Genomic DNA, 5,753 nt, shown 5'->3' on the forward strand with positions numbered 1-5,753 from the left:
TTAATTTCCTTATCATCTCTCTGTCCCCTAAGTAATAAAATTATAGCAAACACTTCTTTGTTCATTTTAATTCAGGCACAGAGATGCCTTTGTTCACTTACATTTAGTCTATGTTAACTTATCACTCACAATTTCATCTAACACATATTTGAGAGCCACTGTGCTAGGCACTTTTTTGAGTTTACAATCTAACCCAGTAACCCAGTGCCGTCGAGTCAATTCCGACTCATAGCGACCCTATAATTATAATCTAGGGAAGTAGAAAAAAACAGTAAATACTTTATGATAAGCAATACAGAATTAAACGATTGTTAAATGTAAACATGAACATATTCATGAATGTATAGAAAATGGTCTTATGGATTAAATTGGATTTTCTGCTATGCCTTAAATATTATTTTAGATTTTAGAGGGATAGGAACTGGAAGAAGAAGAATGTTAAGGAAATACGATGGGTCAAAACAAAGGGCCGTCCAAATGCCCTTTTGTGGAATAGCCAAAGTATGTGATTGTTGTTGTTATGTGCATTCGAGTAAATTCCTACTCCTAGCAACCATATAGGACAGAGTAGAACTGTCCCAAAGGGTTTCCAAGGAGCAGCTGGTGGATTTGAACTGTTGACCCTTTGGTTAGCAGCTGAACTCTTAACCACTACTTATAGGAAAATCAAAGAAGAAATTATAATAAAACTAATTTGTTTTTAGATGACACAAATCTTTGCATGCCGTGAAAATTGGCCTGAACTTTATCCATAGAACATGGAGAATATTGGTGGTATTTAAGAGTTTAATGTTGAGTAAAATAATTGTGAATCTCTGTATTATTACGTGTATTAATGTAAAAAGGCCAAATAGGAAAGATAGGCTAAGAAAATAAATTATGGCCATCAGCCTGGAAATGAACATGTTGGGCAATTGAAAGTTATTTTAGAGAGAAACTTAATAGATTGCAATTAAAACAAAACTAACATGAAGTTCTTGCCACCAGTCAGTAACTGTGCTAAGCACCTTCAGGTGTCATTTTATTTAGTTTTCACGCCATCACCAAGAGATAGACATTAATATCTCTGTTTTTTTTCAGAGGCCTGGAGAGTAAAAGTGGTTTTCCCAAGGTCACACAGCAAACATGCAGCTGAACTGAGATTTGAATGCAGGATTGTCTAACAATACAAAAAAAACCAAACCCACTGCCGTCGAGTCAATTCCGACTCACAAAAAAAATAGTGCCCCTTAAATTTATAAAATCATGAAATGCTAGAATTGAGAGAGGTACTAAAGATGATATATCCAATGCTCCATGCAGTGCTTTCGTCTTTGAACAATATAAATGCCAAGTGGTTATTCAGGCTATGCTTGAACAGTTCTAATTGTGAGTAGATGCTTGCACACTAAGGCAGCTGATTTCATTTCTGGATATTTCTGACTGGTAGAGTGTTCTTACTTCTTGTGAAACAAAATGTCTCTGCATGGTTTCCAGCAGTTCATTTTACTCCAGTCTCTTGAAAACATATAAAAAAAAGTCCAAAAAACCCTTTGCAGTTGAGTTAATTGCAACTCCTAGCTACCCTGTAGTACAGAGTAGAACTGCCCCTCTGGGCTTCCAATGTTGTAGTCTGTACAGAGGAGACTGCCACATCTTTCTACCATGGAGTGGCTGGTGGGTTCAAACCACTAACCTTTCAGTTACCACCCGAGCTGTCACCCACTGCACCACCAGGGCTCTTTAAAAAGTGTCCAACACCTCTTAAATATAACATTGTAACCAGTTGAAGATGGCTGTCCCATGCTGCATCTTTTTTTTTGCTAGTTATGTATCCCCAGTTCTTTCCAGTATTTCTCAAGAGATAAGGTTTCTATTTTTCCTGAAATTTTGCAATTTCTCTGTATTCCACATACTGTATCCTAGCTAAACAGTTTTTCCTTCAGTCTTAAGTAGAAGTATGAATTTCTGTTTCATAGACTCTATTTGTTTTATTTGCAAATGTAGACTAAATGTATGTGTCTTTGCAAAATTCTGCATTACACCGTTGACCAGTATTGTACTTAGACTGGAACCCAAAATTGTATGTTGCATGTGCTCTACTAATCCACTTCTCTGAAAACTTTAACTTCTGTAGAATACATGATTATAAAACCTGACCAGTGTAGAATACTTGCCATGTCTATCTTCAAAAACCCTTATTATGTTTTAGCAATATCTGTAGTCTTCTAACCTCTACCGCTTCAGCCATGATGTTAAAGTAGTAGACCAATCATATCTACTGCTCTCCAGGCCACAGGGGTGGAATACATGACTGAAATTTAGGTCATTATATTTACTATGTCCCTGGGATTGTTCAACTAGAAAGAGTAGAAAACAGTATGTCACCCTTGGTGAAGCTGTTGACATTGTGTCAGATTAGCCAGGCAGTTATGTCCCTGCCTTATAGTCTGTGTGAAGGAAGCTGGGGCAAAGAGCCACAAAGTCTCATGATGAAAAGGTCTTGGCAGCTGTCCAGTCCTTCAGCTATTGTGAGTTGGGATTCTAGTAAGAAAAGTAACTCATACTAGTATCAGTTTTCACAGATTTATGAACCCTTTGTTTATTAATTATAAAAAGCATTCACTATCATTCCTTATTCAGTGTCAAATGTAAATGTAGTTGTAGTGCCTTTTAATATGTATGATTTTTAACGTAAACATAAAGAATATGGGAGCAGAAGAAAAAAGCCTTGAGAAAAAAACAACTAGTAGCATTCCTTCTGACCGATCAAAAAAATTCACAAATTTGTGCTTTCTCTTAAAAATTTATATCTTCATTAGAAGCTCTTTGAAGTCTATAATTCCTTCTGTGCTCAACCAAAGGAACGCAAGAGATCTCTGGAATATTAATCTCTTCTGATAAGAGTAAAAATAAGGATCTTCACAGAATGACTTTCTCCCCTCCACACACACACACGTGCATACACTTGCACACACACACACACAAGTGAACTTATTTTCTCTGTTTTAGAACCTGTTGAGAGGAAAATGTACCATAGAAATCATTCCTTAGTAACTGAGTTCATCCTCCCTGGGCTAACAGAACATCCTGAATTCCAGCTGCCCCTATTGTTCCCCTTCCTAGGAATCTATGTGGTCACAGTGGTAGGGAACCTGGGCGTGATCATGCTAACTGGACTCAGTTCTCACCTGCACACCACCATGTACTATTTCCACAGCAGTTTGTCCTTCATTGATCTCTGCCATTCCACTGTCACTACCCCCAAAATGCTGGTGAGGTTTTTGACAGAGATGAACACCATTTCCTACCCTGAATGCATGTCTCAGCTCTATTTCTTCCTCATTTTTGCTACTGCAGAGTGTCACATGCTGGCTGCAATGGCATATGAGTGCTATGTTGCCATCTGTAACCCCTTGTTTTATAATGTTATCATGTCTTATCATATATGCTTCTGGCTCACAGTGGGATGTATATTTTGGGCATCATTGGGTCTACAATTCACACAGGTTTTATGTTAAAACTTCTTCTGCAAGACCAATGTGGTTAACCATTATTTCTGTGATCTGTTTTTACTCCTGGAGTTATCTTGCTCCAGCATCTATATCAATGAATTATTGGCTCTGGGTCTGAGTGCATTTAACATTTTGACTCCTGCCTTAACTATGTTTGCTTCCTACACCTTTATCATTAGTAGCATTCTCCACATTTGCTCCACTGAGGGCAGGTCTGAAGCCTTTAACTCTTCAGCTCCCATATCTTGGCTGTCATGATCTTCTATGGTTCTGCAGCATTCATGTACCTGCATCCATCAAATGTCAGCTCCATGGACCAAGGTGAAGTGTCCTCTGTGTTCTACACTATTGTTGTGCCCATGCTGAGCCCCTTGATCTACAATCTGAAGAATAAGGATGTCAAATTTGTCCTGAAAAAAATTCTAGAAACTAAAGTATGCTCACGAATAGAATCAATGCTGTAATGTCTTATCAGAAACAGGTCTTTTGTTTGCCAATATATGTAATTTCTTCAGTTAATTATTGAAATTTGTGGGTTCATTGACACTTCTTTCCCCTATATAATATATGCCCCAAAATCCTCTTCAGGCTACCTCTTCCTTCAAGCCTGTATTGCAATGAGTATATATATAGAAATTTGGAGAGTAAAATTAAAGGCTGTTCAGAATCACGAGAGTCGTGGTTTCATTTTTCGATCATATACAAGCAAAAAAGAACAACATTGATGATGATTATAATAATGACAGTAACATACATTCTTGAGATTTTACAAGATGTCAAACCCTCTACCAAACAACTTAAGTGCATCACTTTATTTGTTATTTACAGTATTCCCACAAGTCATGTACTATTAGTATGCCCCTTTCAGAATTGAAGAAATCACATCTTAAAGAGTTTGCATAACCTGTCTCAAGTCTCAAACAAAAAGCAATTAAGCCTGCAAACAAACTTGAGAAGTTTGACTCCAAGATTCATGATTGCACTCAAAGTGCTAATCAGACAAAGGTAATTGTGGGAGATCTAAGGACTCCCTAAGAATTCTCTACACACCAACTATTACTAGCTCCCTATATGACTTCTAATGGAAACCCTGGAGGTGTAGTGGTTAAGTGCTACAGCTGCTAACCAAGAGGTCAGCAGTTCGAATCCGCCAGGCACTCCATGGAAACTCTATGGGGCAGTTCTACTCTGTCCCTTAGGGTCGCTATGAGTTGGAATCGACTCGACGGCAGTGGGATATGACTTCTGCTGTTCACTAAGTGTGTCGTTCTTATTGTTGTTAGGTGTTGTGACATCAGTTCCAACTCATATAGAGACCCTACATACAAAAGAATGAAACATTGCCTGGTCCTCCACCATTCTCACAATCTTTGTTATACTTGAGTCCATTGTTGCAACCATTGTATCAATCCATCTTATTGACGGTCTTACTCTTTTTCACTGAGACTCTACTTTACCAAGCATAATATCCTTTTCCAGGGATTTGTCCCTCCTGGTAACATGTCCAAAGTACTTGAGACGAGGTTTTGCCATTATGTTCCTAAGAACTGTTCTGCTAGCATTTCTTTTTTTATAATTTTTATTGTGCTTTAAGTGAAAGTTTACAAATCAAGTCAGCCTCTCACACAAAAACCCACATACACCTTGCAAAAAAAAAAAAAATAGTGCTATCGAGTCGTTTCGGACTCATAGCGACCCTATGCTACACACTCCCAATTACTCTCTCCCTCCACTCTCTCTTTTTGTGTCCATTTCGCCAGCTTCTAACCCCCTCCACCATCTCATCTTCCCTCCAGGCAGGAGATGCCAACATAGTCTCAAGTGTCCACCTAATCCAAGAAGCTCACTCCTCACCAGCATCCCTTTACAACACATTGTCCAGTCCAGTCCATGTCTGAAGAGTTGTCTTCAGGAATGTTTCCTGTCCTGGGCCAACAGAAGATCTGGGGGCCATGACCACCAGGGTCCTTCTAGTCTCAGTCAGACCATTAAGTCTGGTCTTATGAGAATTTGGGGTCTGCATCCCACTGCTCTCCTGCTCCCTCAGGGGTTTTCTGTTGTGTTCCCTGTCAGGGCAGTCATCGGTTGTAGCTGGGCACCATCTAGTTCCTCTGGTCTCGGGATGATGTAGTTTCTGGTTTATGTGTCCCTTTCCGTCTCTTGGGCTCGTAATCATCTTGTGTCCTTGGTGTTCTTCATTCTCCTTTGATCCAGGTGGGTTGAGACTAATTGATGCACCTTAGATGGCTGATTGGTAGG

General features: G+C 39.0%; 1 pseudogene; it reads left to right on the forward strand.

Moving 5' to 3' along the window:
- The first annotated feature begins 3,008 nt into the window (after positions 1-3,008).
- Positions 3,009-3,958, forward strand: LOC126061060 (putative olfactory receptor 8G3; annotated as a pseudogene).
- Positions 3,959-5,753: the final 1,795 nt, after the last annotated feature.

This window comes from Elephas maximus, chromosome 17 (assembly GCF_024166365.1).
Source record: "Elephas maximus indicus isolate mEleMax1 chromosome 17, mEleMax1 primary haplotype, whole genome shotgun sequence".
Taxonomy (NCBI): Eukaryota; Metazoa; Chordata; class Mammalia; order Proboscidea; family Elephantidae; genus Elephas; species Elephas maximus.